This window comes from Canis lupus, chromosome 31, assembly GCF_011100685.1.
Source record: "Canis lupus familiaris isolate Mischka breed German Shepherd chromosome 31, alternate assembly UU_Cfam_GSD_1.0, whole genome shotgun sequence".
Taxonomy (NCBI): domain Eukaryota; kingdom Metazoa; phylum Chordata; class Mammalia; order Carnivora; family Canidae; genus Canis; species Canis lupus.
The window spans coordinates 13,726,859-13,746,774 of NC_049252.1; the positions used below are offsets into that span (position 1 = coordinate 13,726,859).

A 19,916-nucleotide genomic window follows, 5' to 3' on the forward strand; every position below is an offset into this window, starting at 1 on the left:
CTAAATATTGCACGAATCTCCATCTTTGAGCCTTTCCTCTTCCTCTGCCTGCAGACTAGATGGCATTGTTTTTTCTCTAACTTTTCCTCTTCCTGTAGTCCATCTCCTTCACCACTCAAGTGGAGCTTCCTGAAATGAGCCTTCTCTGTAGCACTCCGTATTTATTGTCTGTCTCTGCTCTGTTTTCATAGCACTTTGTATAAAATAGCATGCTTCACATTTCCATGCATTATAATTTTGTGTCTGACACTTCCCCTATGTATTAAGGTGTTTGAAGACGGATACCATTTCTCCCCTTATTTTGTTAATTCTATTAGCAACTTAGTCACTCATGCACAGTGGATGCTCACAAAATATGTGTCAAATTAAATTCAAGAGTGAGTAAAAGCTTAGAAATGACCTTATAAACTCTTCTTGACAGGTGTGTCAAGAAGGGTCCAATTGAATTTTGAGTTTTTAGGTCCAATTGAATGTGACCCTATTTGAAGGGTCCAAATGAATGGGATTCTTCCAATTTTTTACATACTAATGTTCATTTATATGAGGTTGGTTCTAAAAAAGGCAAAAAGTGGGACACCTGGGTTTCTAAGCGATTGAGTGTCTGCCTTCGGCTCAGGGCATAATTTGGGGGTCCTTGGATTGAGTCCGGCATCAGGCTCACTCCGGGGAGTCTGCTTCTCCCTCTGCATATATCTCTGTCTCTCTCCATGTGTCTCTCATGAATAAATAAATAAAATCTTAAAAAAATAAAATAAAAAGGCAAAAAGTATTGAGATACTTCAACCCAAATCACTTTTTCCCCTAATTTCATTTTCATTTATTGCACAGATATAAGGCTTATAGATATAATAATGTGAATATAATATTCCTTCTTCCTAGGCTAGCTCATGGACATAGCCTTTATGTAAATCACAGATTCTATCCCTGGCTTGCTTATGACAATACCTATAATATTTTGGGAAATGTTTACTACTTAAAGAAATGAAAAAGTAAAGGCAATGATTAACATGGTATATTTGCAAGACTCCTGGATCCTCTTGAAAAAAAAATAGACTCAAAATTTCAAACACAGTATTTTATAATTCTTTCTCTGGTAAGGAAGCAATTTTTTTTTCTTTAAAAATGATTAATACAAGGGTAATGAGATTGGGGGAAAGAAGGGAAAAACGAAATCTGACCCTAACAGTAGTATCAGCTGATTTTGAAAGAGTTCCTAGTTTTAGCCTAATTAAAATAAATTTTTTAAGGGCACTGGGATGGCTCAGTCAGTTAAGCATCCAACTCTTGATTTTGGCTCACATCATGATCTCAGGGTCATGAGATGGAGCACAAATTAGGCTCCACTCTTGAGTGTGTAGTCTACTTGATTCTCTCTGCCCCTCCCTCCCTCAGTAAATTAATTAATTAGCTAATTAATTAATTAAATAAATACTCTTTAGCAGCCTATTCCATAACCTCACCAATTAATAAGTAATACCAATCAATCCTACAAAGACAAAACTCCCCTTGAAGATATTTTACTTCTTCATCTTTGAGTCATTTTTACAGAAAATTAGTCTCTGAGTGACTGAAGGGATTAAAGTATATGATTTATAAAATATGTGTATATATAAAAATATACACACACATATATGCATTAGTATATAACACATATATGTGTTAATTATATAACTAACACAGTTATATAACTGTATATGTACATAATATATCTTATTGTATATAAATATATATTTATGTATACATATATCTAATATATTTATATATATATGTATATGTATACATTATATATATTTGCATCTTTTTCTTTCCCAAAGAATTTATACATGAATTAATGATCTCCTTCATGATCTCCAGATTTTGGGTAAACTCTTTCATAAAAACATTCTAAAATGGTTCATGATATCCAACTTTCTGACAAGGAGTTAGTATATTTGATAATCCAGTCAAAGAATCAAAGTATTTGATTATAATCTTATGATCTTTAGATATGCTGATTACTTTCTCTTGATATTTTATACAGAATGAATATTACCAAGATCTAAACCTGGATAGAGAAGTGACTGGACTAGAATTTGACAGAGAAAATCCATCAAAATTTAAAATTCCAAGGTCATAGGAGGCTTTCAAAAATCTTTATTCCTGAAGATAGGCAGGGGTGAACTTAAATTTTAAAGATAAAATCCATCAATATCTCGCAAGTCAGTGTAAAATCCGGTTCTCTTTTTTCAGACATAGAGAAGAAATTGTTTAAATATTACCCATTTTTCTTCAAATAAAAAGAGACAAATCAGTTCGTGGATAATCCTAACTTGGAAGTAGTATTTGATTGAAGAAAGCTCTAGAATATGTGGGAAGAATCATCTTGTCTTATGAGCTCTTTCTCTGTTTCACCCTATGGTGCTTCTCCAGCCCTATCTCCCTGCATTCTCCTCATGCTCACCTCTATGTAACAAAACTGGATTTCTCACCCCTTCCTGAATATGCGTTTTCACACATGTTTCAAACCAGCTTTAAATATCTCAAATGCTACCATTTTCCCATGGAGACTGGATGCTATTTGAGTACCATTACAAATGAAATATACATTCAAGCAAACGATGAAAATAAGTAAATCCTACCTTGATGGTTAAAAAAAAATCAATTATTAGGATTAAAAGCCTTTATTAAGTAACTATAATTCTTTAGGCTAGTTTAATGGTAGTTATAGCTAAATGCATACTTTTAAAATTTATGTTGTGACTCTCAGAGAGCCCAAAGAAAAATTGAAACTATTATTATCACACAAGATTATATGTAATATGCTTAACAAAGGATTTGGAATATTGATGAAATACCATGTCTTGTCAGGACTTAAAAAGAGTCAGGCTAATATTAATGGACAAAATAATCCCTTAGCATATAAGAGCAAAATTCATAAACGGACTTAGAATTTTTGCCTATTTTAGACCTTTAGTCTATCAGCTCCAAATTTAATGAGAAACTCATTCTTAGTTTTTGAGGACGAATGAGGATGGACAACATTTTTATATTTTTATAACTCATAAGGACACAGCTAGGGCATTTTCTATAAAGTTTTCCTAGCCTATGTTGCATGGATCGCATATTAAATATGTATTCCAAATCCTCTATTAAGCATATTTCTATTACCCTGAAATTCTTAAAGGTAATCCTCATGACTGAATAATTCATTATTTATTAAATTTAGTTGTAAGCTGAGCATATTACATGATATTATCAGTTAGGAAACAGCTAAGACAAATTACTTTCTGATAAGAACCTCCCCTCATATTCTCCTCCCAGCTGAAATTATTGTAGGAAGTCTATTTTCTTTGTCTTGTTATGAACAAGTGTCTGTGGGACATGGCAATTTTTTATGCTGTTGGTACATGATTTTCTCACATGGATTATGAATATTTGGGGTATTTTTATTTTTAAAAGCATAATGTTCACTAGTATAAATGTGTATGTATGTGGTATATATGTCATATGTTATAGGTGCTTAAGAAATATTGCACATTTGAATGAATATATAGGTATCATAGATCACAAGATTCTGGAATACATGTGAATTCAAATAACTAAAATGTTTATAAATAGCACTGGAAACTCCAGTCAAGTGAATTTCCTCATGAGGCATCTTTAATATTGCAGTAGAGAACAGAGTGTGGGAGTTGCCTAATTTTAGTCCTATTTTAAGACATGAGAAATTTAACTGGTTGCTTAATATTTAATGACTATTCATAAAAGTAAACCACGTCCATTCAAGAATTTTTCCTGTAAGGTAACTTTTCACTCAAATCATCAAGAATATGATATAGTAGATTCTGGTTATCTCTGGATTGGTTGGTTTATACCTAAAAAAGTATAGATTACAGTTGTTGTTTTTTTTTTAATGATGTTCATCCCCAAAGTAATGAAATAAAAAAAAAATCTGGGATATTACATTTCAGGAGCAATAGGAGAAGGAGACATATATTGCGATTTCAAAAATTACCTACGAGAATCTTGACATTTGAGCTGGAAAAGACATTAGATTCTTATTTTACAGGGGATCCATAGAGCTACATGCCTTCCTCTAGCTGCCATAGCCAGTCAATAACCAGTAGTGGACAAGAGGCTACATCTCCTGTATTTTAGTTAGATTCAATTTTCTATTATCCTGAAATTCTTAAATGCAACCCTCATGACACTGAATATTTTATTACTTATTAAATCACATTTCTAACTGCTCTAGACGATTTTTCTATAGCCTTTGTACACAATGACTGACATATGTTTACCAAGTGAATGTTTACCAAGTGAATGAACTTACTCACTTTTAATTAATATCTGATGGGAAATTGCTCCTTACTATGTGATGACCGTCTGTCAGCCAGTTAAAACTAAAACAGTATACTTTTATTACTACTTATGTTTTCTCTTTTTAAAATCAGAGGTATGCTTCATAAGGAAGTTACTGATTGAAATAACCACACATCTGAGCAAGATGGTTAACTATTGAAAATAATTTTACTTGTATCTAAACCAAAGAATGAAAAAAATAAAATGTATTTGTGATTAGTTTGTGTATGGTTTTTTGACGCACTAAAAACTATTTCGAGAAGTTTGCCAGACATATACATTCATTTTCTCAAAATGAATATCTTTGTGACGACTTTGATGGAGGAAATGATGCATTTGAATGATATATGGTGTGTAATTTAAATGCCAAGCTACATTTATTCTTCTGGGTTTTTATTTGCTCTAAGTGTATCCAACTTTTGTGGAAAGCTCCTTACATCAAGGATTGGCTATGTCAGTTTTGGTTTTGGGGAGTCTTAACTTTGTGCACACGTATATGCCTCTAGGGTAGAGCAAAAGTGGCTGCTGCTCTTGGGTTTCTTTTCTAGTGCCAGAATCACCTCCCTGTAATACTGCATGTGGAACATTCCTAATCGGAGTTTGTTTCTCCCAGGACTCTGGCTCCTTAGGGATTTGCCTGCCTGGCTTGATGGAAGTGTTCCAGCTCTGCTTTCTTTCGGATAGTGTTTCTCCTTTATTTTATCTAAATAGAGGATTATATTAGCTAAACAAGATTAAACTTGAGATATGAGTAGGTACATTTCTGGTATCGCTTTTGTTACAGGTCCTTATATGTTTCTGCTTGTAACATAATGTTTTAATGTAACCATCTTTAAATAGCTACAACTCCTATGAAAAGTTTGGAAGAACTCTAAGCAAGTTGTTTGAAAGAAACAGGCATTTAAGTGCTTAATTCAATTAGCAACTCATAAAGTCTATACAGAAGAGGATGCAAATAGCCTTTATAAGAATTAATTTCATGAAATGAACATTTTTGTAAAAGTGAATGTGGAGTTTATAGATCCTTAGGCAAATCTTCACTGTCGGTTGAATTTATTTAAAGAGCTTTTCTGGTCACCTTTGAACCTCAATGATTTCTCCAGATGTACAGAAGTGAACAATGTAAAAATCTTGCTGTTTCAGCAGAACTGATTCCAGCTGGCTGGGAACTGGATCTGCAAGTCATTGGTTACAGCTGTGTTTCGATTTATGTGATGGTTGAAAAAATAAATTACCCGATTAGATGGCTAGAAAGAGGACTCTTTGTTTAGCCCTTGTGTGGGGACTGAAAGTGTTTATGGTGCTGTTTTCTACGCAGTCTTTGCAAAGTAAGCTGGACAAATAGACTTATTCAATGCTCCTAAGAAATGTTGCATATTCAGCTTTAATTCTTTGCTAAAGAAACTATTTTTTTCTATAATGCTGTCATCCAGCAAATGTTTTAAAGGTTTAGCATTTAAGAGAACCAGTAAGTTTTCTGTCCTACTGAGCACTGCATTTAGTAATGGAAAAGCTGTTCTCTTTTGTTTAATGTGTACTTTAAAACATGTCTTTATCAGGCACAGGGATGGAAATATGTTTCTCCTAAATTCAAAGCTTTATAATGGCAAAGTGTCCGAACATAAACTCTAACCCTTTTTCTTAATGAGTTATGGCTCATAGCACATAAGAGAAAATAAATTAATTAAATTGTTAAATAAAGAAATATAATCAAGCATGACTGAAAAAAAGAAAAAGAAAAAAAAAGAAAAAAAAAAAAAAAGAAACCAAAAAAGCAAAACAAAACAAAACAAAAAACCTGACAGGCCCCTGGGCCATTTGGGCTATGAGGGTTTTGAATTTTTGTGAATATTTACTTTGTTACCAGAGTAAAATTTACAGGGTAGGAAATATTTTAAACAGCATGTAACTTTTCAGGACAGTGAAAATCAAAATACTATTAACTCCTGGAGGTTTAGAGTATAGGGTCTTACAAAATACCCTTGTAAGAGAATTCATATACCAATATAACATTGCATGAGGGTTTTTAAAGAATGATTTTCCAAGGTAATTTAAGTTGAGTCCTTCAGTTTCTTGAAGTGATGAAGCTGTCAGGACCTGTGGACTGTTTGCAGCTCAGCCAGTTCCACCAAGACATGAAAAAAATGAGTGAGTAGGTGGCTCTGGAAAAGAAGGCTACAATGATGTGTTTTCATTTTTATTTTCTCAAATAGACATTGATTTTCTAAATTAATTCAATATTTTTAAAAGTTTTTTTTTTTTTTTTTTTCCCCAGTGCTTTGTAAAATCCTGAAAAGGGACAGGATTCTCAAGTCAACTAGAAAAGGAGGCCAACCACTTACTTGATGAGGTGGTGTAATGTCCCCCAAGTTCAAAAGCAATTCAATGTGGGGAATATCCAGAAATGTACCATTTTTTTTTCTGAGAAAATAGGTGATTCTTCATTCACTTCCTTTCTTAAACTAAGATATGTATTATGGAATTTAGGTGACACAGAATGAATAACCATAATGTATCCAAAAGGAAGCAACGGTGGGATTGATCTGCCTTGACTTGTCAGACGGTTTTGCTGTGTCAGACTATTTCCTTGATCAATGAAAGTATACCCTCTAACCCTTAACAAATCAATATAATTGATTGAAAGGAATGGGAACAAAGCATGAGAATGCAGGATATACTTGAACCTTTAATGTTCAGTTATATTTAAATGAGATTTATAATGCTTAGAAGCATTTCCTCTACTCTCATGTAATGGAACCTTCTTCATCCTATGAAATATTACAGAAAATCTATGTAATAATGCTTGAGAGTATAGTATAGTGGTATTCTTCATGAAAGAATATGTTTTATAAAGTTAAATTTGTCTCACAGTATATATACTTCTAAAAATGTATTAATAAGGGGGCACCGGGGTGGCTGGTTGAGCATCTGCCTTTGGCTCAGGTCATGGGGAGCCTGCTTCTCCCTCTGCCTATATGTCTGCCTCCCTCTCTTTGTGTCTCTCATGATTAAATAAGTAAAATCTTTAGAAATATAAAATAAAAAATAAAAATATGTTAATCTGGAAATAATTTCTATCACTGAGCATAGAGATAGCAAAGTGAAAATTCAGTCTTGAAATATATGATTGATATTAGGTTTTAAAAATATACATTATTTTAATAGAAAAAATCAAGAAAGTAAATAAAAATATCTATAGATATTTATTTTATTTATGATAGCTTACTCTATCATTTGTGTCCATTCTTACCTATCATAATCAATGGATAAACTCTTTTCCTTAGGATGAAAAAACTATGAAATTAGCATATTTTTTTCATATTTCAGGAAGCTTAAAAAATCTGGAATAAGAATGATTATGAGTAATCAGAATAATAACTATCCATTAATAACTGTATTCCATCCAAATTAAGCAGCATGCAAAATGAATATTTTTAAAAGGCAAAAAAAAAGATGTTTTAAAAATTTTCGATAGTTGACAGATTTTTACACCTATGATTCACCTGATTTTCTAATTTTTTTTATTTAAAATTTCTAAAATCTACTTAAAGAGGTTTTATAAACTGACACATTTTAGCTTGACATTTTGAATGTGTTATTAATGCTGAAATATGTCTCTTCTATTAATTAATTCTAAAATGTTTCTTTGTCCGTAGGGGCTAATTTTTACAAGCGAGTTATCCAAGGAAACCATGACTTCTCCCTAGGGCATGTACCATAACAGTACATCCACATGTTCCTAAATCTTAAAAAATTGCTACCTCCCTAGTTCTAAAATGAAAACATTTTATATATTATTTCAAATAAGTGAAAATTTAAATGTAAATAGGTTAAATCACATAAAATATCTAATATAATATTTTAATTCAGCATATCATGCAACTAATATGAAATGATAAAATTTTGAGATTTAGTTATTACGTGAGCTATCACTAGGACATAGGAAAAAAATATTAATCTTTCTGGAGATAGATGCTACTAACAGTACTATGAAGATCAAATGAGATAGTCATGGACACAAATACCTAACTATTAGTAAATAGTAATGACCAACACATGTTTCCAATTTTACTCCCCTTCCATTGCACAATATTTTAGAACTGAATTAGGCCTTGATGATTAACCTAGTCATCCTTCCCAATTTTAAAGGAACAGGAACCAAGTTCTGAGAGTTAAGTGACTTTTCCAAGACCATAAACTATTATTTACTGAATTGGCACTGGACCTAGTTTCCCTTCCCGCTTCCCAACTGTGTTCCAAAGCGTTGTTTATAAAATGTAAGGAAAGCAGGACTTTTCTAGAGTCATCTTATCTAAAACATAAATTATTATTGCTCCTTTGCCAAAATATTCAAGCTCTAAATATGACAATAATTCTGGTCATTTGATTCCATTTGAATCCTTTCTACTTCCATTCCATCTTAAAAAGTCAAGATAAATTATTTTCTCTTTCACCTGTTAGGAAGCACATTGACACAGCAGAAATATTCTTTTATTACTGGTATGTATAATCCTGCTAACTATCAAAAAATACTCTTCCAGATTTACATATAATTTGATATGGCATAATTTTTCATGGTCTCTAAATTGCCTCTCATTATCAGATCCTGCCTTTTTCTTTTCTTTTTTTTTCCTTCCATTTCTTGAAAGGGAAGACTCCACCAGCATCCCCAAGACCTATGTTTTCCTGTATGTGGCTATACAACAGTGGCTGTTCCTGCCACTTTCTCAAGAGCCCCCCCTCAAGTTCACCGTCTTGTTCTAAATATCCCATCTCAGACAAGCTCTCCTCATGTCTCATCTCGCTGGTGTGGCTTTGAATGGGTTCCCTTTGTGGATACTGATGGTGGATATTGCTGGATTGGCAAGGGGTGGTACACTTGAGGAGAGCAGGGGTGAGGAGAGGAAGAGGGACAGGGAAAGGGAGGGAGAGAAATTCCCATAAAGAATTACTACCCTATACATTTCTTCAATGGAGTGACGAACATTAGATTTCTGGTACTGGGGTATAAAGGATCATCCCTGAAAGGAAGAGAAATCCAAGTGATTATTTTTCCATGTCAGTTGTGATGCTCTGTACTTATCAAAAGAGAGATAACATAAATTAATAACTCCTGTTGACAAATAAACCTTTTGTATCCCAGTCAAAAAAGTGTCTGAGTTAAATGCTGAATCGTCCTCTAGTCAAAATACTAAACTTTGAAAGGAAAATGTAGGTCAGACTTTTCCCTGGTTAAAAACTAGCTGTTACCTTTCACTATAAAATTGTTAGAGTAGTAACTCACATACATCTAATATTTTATTTTCATTTTGTTTAAGATAATTAGTTCCAGGATCTCACTGGTAACTCAAAATTACCTTAACACGGTGTATACACACACAACACACACACACACACACACACACACACCTGTTTGGGAGTTTTTGTCAATGTTTTATTCAATAAAAAATATTCCCAACCAGATCAACCTTGTTTATTGGCATCTGATTCTTGTCTCCCCTACCCTTTAATTTCTATTTGTTTTCTCTTAAAAAAAAGTTTAACCATATTTGTTGCTGCTCTTAACTGCTATCCTTTCCTTCTATGAGTAGGATTTTTAAAATTGCATTTTCCCTGGATTTTTGCTACTCACTACCATTATATCCTTTCTTTTTTTAAAAAAAGATTTTATTTATTTATTTGAAAGAGAAGCATATAGAGCACAAGTGATGGGGAGGGGCAGAGGGAGAAGGACAAACAGACTCCCCACTGAGCAGGGAACCCAACACAAGGCTCAATCCCAGGACCCCAGGATCATGCCCTGAGCCCAAGTCAGACACTTAACGGACTGAGTCACCCAGATGCCCCCATTACATCCTTTCTTTATGGAAAACAGAATATGTAATATATGTTGTTTGACACAAAAAAAAAGTGCATGATTCTCTTTTCTGGAAAGGTTAAGACTAATAAGCATCTGTCAGATTTATTCAGAGACTTTAGCTGGAGTATTTATTGTGTGTCTTCTGATAGTTTTGTTACCAATTACCTTATTTTCTGTGTTAGCCCTTCCCCTCAAGTAACCTTGCACATGCCAAAACTATTAGTAAACAAAAGTACTAGATGCTCTTCAGTTAGAAGAAATTCTCTTCTTTTAGATGTTCAAATAAATCAATATAGATTCATTCTCCCAAATAGACTGGATGAAAGCATCAGGACCCAATAACCAGTTATGCTATGAACTTTTCACAAGGACAGTTTAAATCAGCACCACCTTTCTGGAAAGGTAGAAATGTTCTATAGCTACATTGTCCAAGATGGTAACCACCTGCCACGTGTGCTATTACACACATGAGAAAAGGCTCAGGCAACAGAGGAACTGAATTTTTACTTTTACCTAATTTTAATTTACTATCCACATTTGGCTGGTCACACCTCATTAGAGAGTATAGGTTAAGTATAACAAAGAAAGTATTAAACAATTAGTAAAAAACAATATATTCTGCATATCCATGAATTTTGAATCAAAGTTTGAATTGTAGATCTTTTTGTCTTCTGTCTCTCTTACCCTAAGCCCCTCCAATGTTGTTGTTGTTGTTGTTGTTGTTGTTGTTTTAATTATCAGAGACAGAGAGAGAGAGAGAGGCAGAGACACAGGCAGAGGGAGAAGCAAGCTCCATACAGGGAGGGAGCCCAACATGGGACTCGATCCCGGGTCTCCAGGATCACGCCCTGGGCCAAAGGCAGACGCTAAACCGCTGAGCCACCCAGGCTGCCCGCCCCCTCCAATGTTTTTAAATATGATTCCCATAGTAACACTGATTTCAAGTGACCTTTATAAGAAGTTAAAGATCCCTCTCTGCCTTAGCAGTAAGGTGGAGGACAGATTGTATTAAGGTATTTCAGTGTCGTTATTGCTTTCTCTAACTTAAGATGTCTTTTGATATACATTCAGATCTATCCTGGTTATTTTTTTAAAGAAACAGAACATAGAAAATAACATATAAAAATAATTGATCTAGGGACGTGTGGGTGGCTCAGTGGTTGAACGTCTGCCTTCGGCTCACCGTGTGATCCCGGGGTCCCGGAATCAAGTCCCACATCAGGCCCTCCACAGGAAGCCTGCTTCTCCATCTACCCATGTCTCTGTCTCTCTCTGTGTGTCTCTCATGAATAAATAGATACAATCTTTAAAAATAATAATAATTGATCTAGCGAGACCGTACTTGCATTACACTGCTTAAATGAAATATAAAACAGGGTAAAATTTTTACTTTGTAAATACTTTAGCCAAAGTCAAATCTTCATTTAGATATGTCTTAGTATTCATGATTAGAAATTAAAATCAGAAGAGACCTCAAACTCATATCTATGACAGTGGCAACTGAACTGATTGATTACAACATCTTCTTTCAAATAAATATTGATTTAATCAGGTCTGCATTCCCATTGGCCCTAATGGTGGTCTTGACAGAAGCCTGAACACTTGAAACTGGCTAACCCCTGTTTGGATATAAATATTTTAAATGCACGGGCATTCAGTTATAATCATTATTTGTCTTCGAACCTTTATTCCCTTTGATCTTTTAACCTCCTTTGTTAATATTTTTATGACTTCTGTAAAGTTGAGTGATATGTGTGTCTCTCTCTGAACGAAAGAAAGAGAGAAAGCACGGATTCGGGAAGGGGGGGCAAAAACTTGTATTTGCATCTGTTGTTTCTAATTGGCAGAGCTAGGAGTGAGGTGCTCACGCAGACAGTCCACAGAGCTGAGATAGCAGTAGGCAGTTTGCTGTAAGCGCGTGTTCAATTATTAAAATAGTCGACATTTTATGTCTGATAGCCATAGCGAGGTCATGACATTAATTTATCCAGAGTATCGTGGGCACTGTCTAGAAAAAAAAAAAAATAGCATAAAGGACACAGATGCTAGAGAGCTTAAAAAAAAAAAAAAAAAAAAAAGATGGGTTTGAGCAAAGACTTTAAGAGGTGACCAGTTTAATATGCATAGAACAGGAAGGAAGAAGTCAGCAGGCATCTCTGCTACCCACAAGAAGTCTCTTAAGCTATGATGGACATGGGTTGATTTCTGTTACAGTTTTTCATTAAGTTCTAGGCTCGATCACGGTTCCAGAACCTGGAGTTTCTGAAATCTAATTTCATGTGTTATTTGTTGCTGCAGTGCTGGGGTGCTTCTGCGCTCTGTACTTCCTGTCTCTTTCTCCCCCTTCTTCGTCCCTCCCCTCCCTCTTCCTAGTTCTCCATTTCCTTTGCTTTCTCCCTCTCTAATGCTTTCCTTTCCTGCCTCTCTCTCTCTCTCTCTCTAGAGTACGTCCTTAATTCCATGTTTTTTTTGGGGTGTCCACTTCTTTTATTTGTTTTCATGCTTAAGTTTTTCTTTTTCTCTTTTCTTCTTTTCTTTTTTCTTCCCAATCAGGAGGCTGTAGGAGCTGATTTTAGACATCCATCTCCTACTGCAGATGCTTCTTTCTCTTTGTGGATTGTGTGATGTTTTCTTTGGAACCTCTGCAAATGGTTGTCCTTCACGTTTGTTGCCACAGATCTGTTGCCAAACTGCTACCTTAGTTGGTCCTGCAGTGCTGCAGTGCATGCTGGGATCTGTCTGTGTGAGTAAACTGAAATTTCTACAGCACCAGACAGCATTACAGTTGGCTTGAGGATTGCCGTACTTTTCTTTCCTTTGTATGTATTTCTTGTATGCTGCAGAGTCACCGATGGCTAGTTCTGTCTGGCAAGTAATTCAGAAATATTGCTCACGTAGAAAGGCAAGGTAGGGAGTTTACCACATTCCGTCATTAAAAAGAACAATTGAAGAACAAAGGGACTGGATAAATACCTATATACTGTCTTTTATGTTGTGAAACACTGTAGTGCAAACACGACTGTGCTCAGCCAAGTATTTTGCTTCCTTTTGTAACAATGCACGTAGTAGATTGTTTTCATATACGTATGCAAATGCATATTTTACGTGAGCATATATTCAATCTTTAATAGCTATAGCCTGCAAGCATTTCTTAATCTCAAAAACTTTTATATATTCACCAACACGCAGCTATTCGCTTTTATTTTTCTAAGTTCTTAAATGAAAAGAATAAAGATAAAGATATATTAATATCCTGTTGGTTGATTTCATTCCAGCAAATTAGGATTTCAACACAGTTTAAATCATATTGATGATTCAGATCCTGGCAGCTCTTATGATTCCTCTGAACTGAGAGCACAGCTAATAAAAATATTAAGCAATTATTTTGATTAAAATTGTAGTTGTGTTCATTATTAAATAGAAATGATTGATCTATACAGATCGGTCTCACTCATGTGTCCCTTGGGCTGTTTGGGGGCTCCACACAGAAGTGGAAAGATTCCTTTTGCTCTTTCTTGGGGGGGGGGGGGGAGCCGAGGCAGGCAAAAAAAAAAAAAAAAGGGCATAGAATGAAGTCTGGGACTGCTAAAGAATTCCTGGCATTATCTCTCTCTTTCTCTCTCTGTCTCTGTCTCTGTCTCTCTCTCTCTCTCACGTGTGAGCCTGGCTGCCTGCTTTCTGGGGTAGTGGATCCAGGGTGAGACTGTGTCGGAGCCTGTTTCCACAACTGAATTTGGAGATCCGTCTTATTGATCAGGGGGGGAGAGGGGGTGGGGATCGGAGTGTGAGGGAGGGGAGGACCCAATGACTACTGGCTCATTGAAGCACAAGACATTTTCTTCCGGAAAGATGTCAAACAACCGAGACCTAGCCACAGAGGAAGTGGAAAGGTAGAAAAATAAGGAGACCCTGGGAGAAATGAAGGCATTTCTTACAAGAGTCTTGGGGGCTTTTTTTTTTTTTTTTTCTTTTTTCCTTTTCAGTCCTGTCCTTCCTTTCTTTTCTTCTCTTTTCTTGCCTTTTTTTCCCCCCCTTTCTCCCCCCTATCATCTGACCTGCAAAGGCTAGAGTGACAGCGTCATGCAAATGCTGCAGTCCCGCAGGTCTGGGAGAGGGTGGATGCTAGACTGCGAGTTAATGTTAATGATGAGCGCAGTGAAAATACCCGCCGCGGCCACCCCTGCACACAGAAGCGCTCTGAGTCAGCATCAGATGCGGCGCCTCGCCTCTCGCCGGCGGTCTGTGTGCCTGTGCGCGCGCGTGCTCGCTCGGGCATCCGTGTCTAGCCGAGGGGAGGGGGTGGCGTGTGAGTGCGTGGAGGGTAAAAGCCAGTCAGTCAGTGAGAAGCAAAGGTACGTTGGAGAGCAACTAAAATCTGAGTGATTTCCATCTTTGGAGCATCAGATGTATTCCCTAAGGAGGATGGGTCTCCGTGATGGGGGTGGTATAATTATGTTAATGTCATATTTATGGAGGGGTGAGATTTTTCATTCTAATAATTGGTTGAATGCTATGGTCAAAAATTGTAAAGCCATATTCAGTTTTAAGGAAAAGCATGGACTTATATCTAAGGACTGTTTTATTTTTTGCTTTTTTTTTTTTTTTTTTGTGAGTGCTGCTTTTTTATTTTATTTTTTTTTTAACTATTTACTATTTTAAGCCATAACGGATTCAGTATGGAAAATCAAATGATAAACAGAAAGAGATCTTATATAATGATGCATTACATCATGGAGCAGAATATTTAAAGTCTTACAAGGCAAAGTAAAGATCTGGACAGGGGGTGGGGGGTGGTGGTTGGAAAGGGGTGTGGTAGTAGGGTGGAGGAGGGGGGCCAGTTAGCAAATATTTTGTTCAGCATAGCTTTCCTTGCAGCTTACTTGGAAATGGATGATTCACCTGTTCTACAGGAAAACATTCTAATTCTTTCCATTTTTTTCCTCCTCTTTTCCCTTTTAAGATCAACCACTTCAGAAGAACCAGATTCCACTTCTGTGGCCAGGACTTTTATGTTATGGCTGGTCCGATTGTTAGACCCTGCGTTCTATGCTACTAAACCTTGGATCATTCCTAAAGTACCAATTCTGTTCTTGAACCACAAACAAGGCTAAAAGATCGGAGGAAATTCAGTGAATATACAGGATTGGGATTGTGTATTTTCAAAAGTATTGAGCTTTATAATGCAATTATTTAAGAAATAGAATCTTTTTTCTCTTCTTCTCATGTTGCCAGCATTTTAAGTTACATGTTTATTAAGTGGCATTGCTCAAATAGCTCCAGAGTATGCATGGAAATATTTGCTGTCTGAATAGTTGGGAGATTCAAAGAGAAAAATCAAGCTTTGGAGGTATTAAATTATGACATGCAAAAAAAGTTTTTGTTTTATTCTTAACTGCAACAGTATATATTTAAATCAGATTTAAACTGTTATATGTCCTTGGCCCACCTTAACAGTTGTACTATATAGAAGTGTAATGAGAATCAAAATTTCAATTAGGGTCCCATTAACTGGCATATAATCCTTCTTTAATGTAATAGAGGCTATGGTGTTTCTGTACAAATCTGCTAGAAACAGATTTTAACCCATTTTTAGTCTCTCTCTTTGGATCTGATGGAATGACTCTTAACTGTTCATTGTCTGCATTGTTTCTCATATTCTTCATTATTTTAAGGTCTGGAATTAGTCTATGAATGGTCGTCGTGAATATTCAGTTAATCCTAACTTTTATATATCATATATATTTCGACGTATGTATTTTAATTAGTATTTGGAGGAAAAAGTTTACCTGAACCCAACTGTAATTTCTGAGCTAGCCTTATTACTGGAAGAAGAATTCTACCGCACGAAACCAGACTTTTCCTAGTCCCTGAGACCCTAACTTGTGAGGTATTTTAGTAACATCACAAGTCAGGCTCTTGGGACCTAGGCGGAGGGGAACCAGCAGCTTTGGACTTTATTGATTGTCTGCAGTTACCACCAGAACAAAAGAACATACATAGATTCTGCCTAGGAGGAAAGAACAATGCTCTTCTTTATAATCAGCAATGTTTTCATCATGACCCACCCCCAAAAATACTATTTTCAGAAACTGTACTCAAAAGTAATTACAGAGTTGCACTGAATAGCATTTGTATTCTATTATAACGACCATACAAAAGCAATATAAGATAACTATGTGAGAAGCAAAGTTAAAATACAGGTGTTTTTCAAATGCTTCTTTTGATGTATTTTAAGGTGGCTAGTCTAAGAGAATACCTCCTTAGTTAATAATGAAGAGTGTGGCTTATGTTTATAACTTCTTTCATATGCATAGAAATATATACATTAGCTACTTAAATAAATCCTCTATGTCTCCATGTAACTGTGGCTCAGAATATATGATGTATAGCTATAATCATGCTCGAGGCCTAGAAATAAATCATTTGCAATCTTCTTTACTGACCCTATTAGGTTTTGCTACTGATTTAAGAAAAATGCTATTTTATACTTGGTATTTATTGCCAGAGTTTTCCTTAGTCTTTTAACCAGACAAAATACTTTCTATGTCCTATTATAATAAGACATTCTCTGGTCGTAAGCGTTATCAATAATTAGCAAAAATATGTTGCCTTTCAGTCTTTACATTTTACTGTGTATATATCATGGACCTACGTGAGATAAATCAGTAAACACCACCTATGAAGTCAGACTGCTCTAGTCCATCTATCAACTGAATCTGAACTGCATAGTTATAGTTTTAAAAGAATTTTAGCTTTATAAACTATTCCAACCATAACTAATGTATCTTATTTGAACATTATGAGACATTGACACATCAAGTATTTATTTCTTATAAGTAGAATCAATATATTAAATCTGTTTACAAATTCTACAATAATACTGCAGATACTAAGATTCAAAATGGAGATGAGAGACTTTCCATAATAGAAGAACCAAAATGATTTCATTCTTTTAACTCTAATGCTTTACATGGGTGCTATAAATTTTATGTATCTTCTACATTGTTAAAATAAATTTATGAATGTACTTCAGAACACTGTATGGAGTCTTTGTTCACCTTTTTATTGGATTTGTTACAATTACTCATGTTTGAAATATCATAGGATACAAATCACCCATGAGTTATATTTCCTAAAAAATTGATATTACAATATTGTAAACATGTTCTTCATTTATACAAGCCGCATAAAATATGTTGAAGCATGTATCCTCACTGTACTTTTTCAGATTCTTTATTTATATCACCTATCTTATTCATCTAGAATCTCTGAAATTTTAAATGTGTGTATGTGTGTGTATAAACATATGTCTTAAAACTCCAACTGAAAGGAGGTAATATAAACAGTAAAGATTTTTCGTAATATTTAGCTTTTACTTCTTCGAACCACATTTTCATTCTAATTAAACACTTTTAAAAGCACAAGTTTCTCAATACAGAGAACTATATCTGTGTGTATCTACAAGTGCACAGAAACTTGGTTATATTTAACAGCAATGTTTATACAAGAGATCAGAAACTACCTCGTATATAAAACAATATCACATACAGGTATGTGTTTACAGACACCTGACTTAACACAATCGTAAATAATATGTAAATGATGTTTCATAAATTTAGTTCTAAAATAATATAAAGGATGCTTGTTTATTGGCTATAGTGATATCAGATATAAGCTATTTCAAATGCAATATTTTTAATGTTATTATATCTATGAACTACACTATATGTTAACTTCTTTTACATAGAAGAAAGGTACCAAAGCTGAATTTAGAATGCAGTGATGTTTATTTTTTACTAATCATCGTGCATTCTTTGAACCCTCTCTCTGTAACCTTCCTGCATATTAACTATCTTTTCTGAGAATATCATTCATAAAGCTTTTCTCTTACTCCATAAAGGTGAGTAGAGATTTAAGTGGATGACTTTGTTTTTATAAACTATTTAATGCTGTATATGGATAGATGGATACCACTTTTTCTGCATTTCTGTCTTAGCTGTCACAGGATAATATTGTTTGGGGGCTATAAAATATGATTTGGAAAATCAGATCATACTAAGCTTAAAATAAAAGGAGAAGTCTACGACAAAGAGCGAGAAAATGATGTGTGTTGCATACAAAAAAAGCAGTGATATTAACAATTCGATGGCTTCCTGGTTGGGAGACCAGCCTGAGCCAGACGCATATATTAAGAGCTGTCTGCTGCCGATGTGAGCTTGTTCAATGCGGTGGAAATGAGGAATCACCTCCTCTCTGACACCAGCTTATTTTCACATTTTAATTTTGAAATAGCAAATCACTGTTTTACATAAATATACTAACCCTCGCTTGATTCTTTTTCCTTTTTCACATTGCTTGTTAATTTACTATGAACTTAAAGTTCCTTTTTTTTCACAATCATCACTCACTTTAAACTTATCAACTTAAATCTATCAAAGACCAATGAAGTATTAGTTTTTTTCTGTCTCTTTTGTATTGCTCTGTTAATATTGTGATACTCTTGCATTTAACTTTTAATCTCTGTAAAGGAAACATCAATTTTCCAAGATGGCATTTTTTTAAGCCTTTTTGGACCCATCAAGGAAGCCACTTCTGGAATTTTGCCAAATCTAAATATGATTATATTTCATTTCAGGGTTCACAGGATCAATATTTTTCTTAGTATAAAAGTCCTTAACACTTTAGTGTTCCAGTGAAGCTAAAGAAGAGGTATATAGAGATATTCTTAAGCATTAGGCTACATTAATAATATCTAGAAGAGGCATAAGTGTCACAGGGGAATTATAGTACAAGTTAATTACTAATGAAATTAGAAAAGGTGTATACTACCTTACATTCCTCTTGAAATGGACATGCCTAGGCTTGGTCAAATTCACCTGATAAATATGTAAATGATTTTACAAGCTGTCACGTTTGGATAAGTTTTGAGAAAACAGTACATAAAGGGTTAGCTAACGCCCAAATTTTCTTGCCATTTACACATGCAGTGCAGCCTACATTTTGGTAGGCAGCAAATGCAGGCATCATTTTGATTACTTGGATTCTTTTGTTTAATTTCTTAGTAGACTTTTAACTCGGTACTCAAATTCCACTGATCTTAGTGACTGTATCTGGAAAAGAAAAACAAAGTTTCTCATATTGACAAGTTTTTAAAAATCCTGAGTGTTTGTAAACATTCAAAAAATAGACTTTTTAGTGTAGCTCTGCAAATACATGTTTAGTATGAGAACTTACTGTCATCTTCACTTAGTTTTCTGATAATCAGTGATCAAATACATACTGAAACATATATGTGTGTATATATGTGTATGCATGTTTGTGTGTATATATATCTTTATTTTTTAAAAAGCATCAGTAAAATCAGTATAAAAATTGAGATTTCTTCATAAAATCATCCACAGCATTTTTTCAATGAGCTAGCTTCAACTTTCACTCCTTTCCCCCCAAATCTCTTATGTTAAATATAGCTTTATCAGATGGAGTGCATTACTAGCCAATAATATTAACTTGTATATAGTTTTACTGGAAGTTTGAAAGCAGGTTGAACTTGAAAGGTAATGATATTAAGTGAATTTAAGATTAAATAGTTTATTTAATATAATCAGCTAATTTCATGCATGTTTTCTGGGGAATTTGGAAGTGAAAAATTCTCATATGGTGAAATAAGTCTCTCATTGTTCATTTAAGTAATGTGATTTTAAGTTTGTTACCTTAA

The 19,916-nt window shown here is 34.5% G+C and overlaps 1 long non-coding RNA gene and 1 other non-coding gene across 2 annotated transcripts in view; both read left to right on the forward strand.

Annotated features, from left to right (window-relative positions):
- Positions 1–19,916, forward strand: part of LOC102154980 — a 385,976-nt gene that overhangs the window by 141,724 nt on the left and 224,336 nt on the right. The gene's annotated exons all lie outside the window — the stretch shown is intronic.
- On the forward strand, positions 16,066–16,126 carry MIR125B-2 (microRNA mir-125b-2). The gene has a single exon (NR_049304.1). It is a non-coding gene; the product is annotated as a microRNA mir-125b-2 (primary transcript).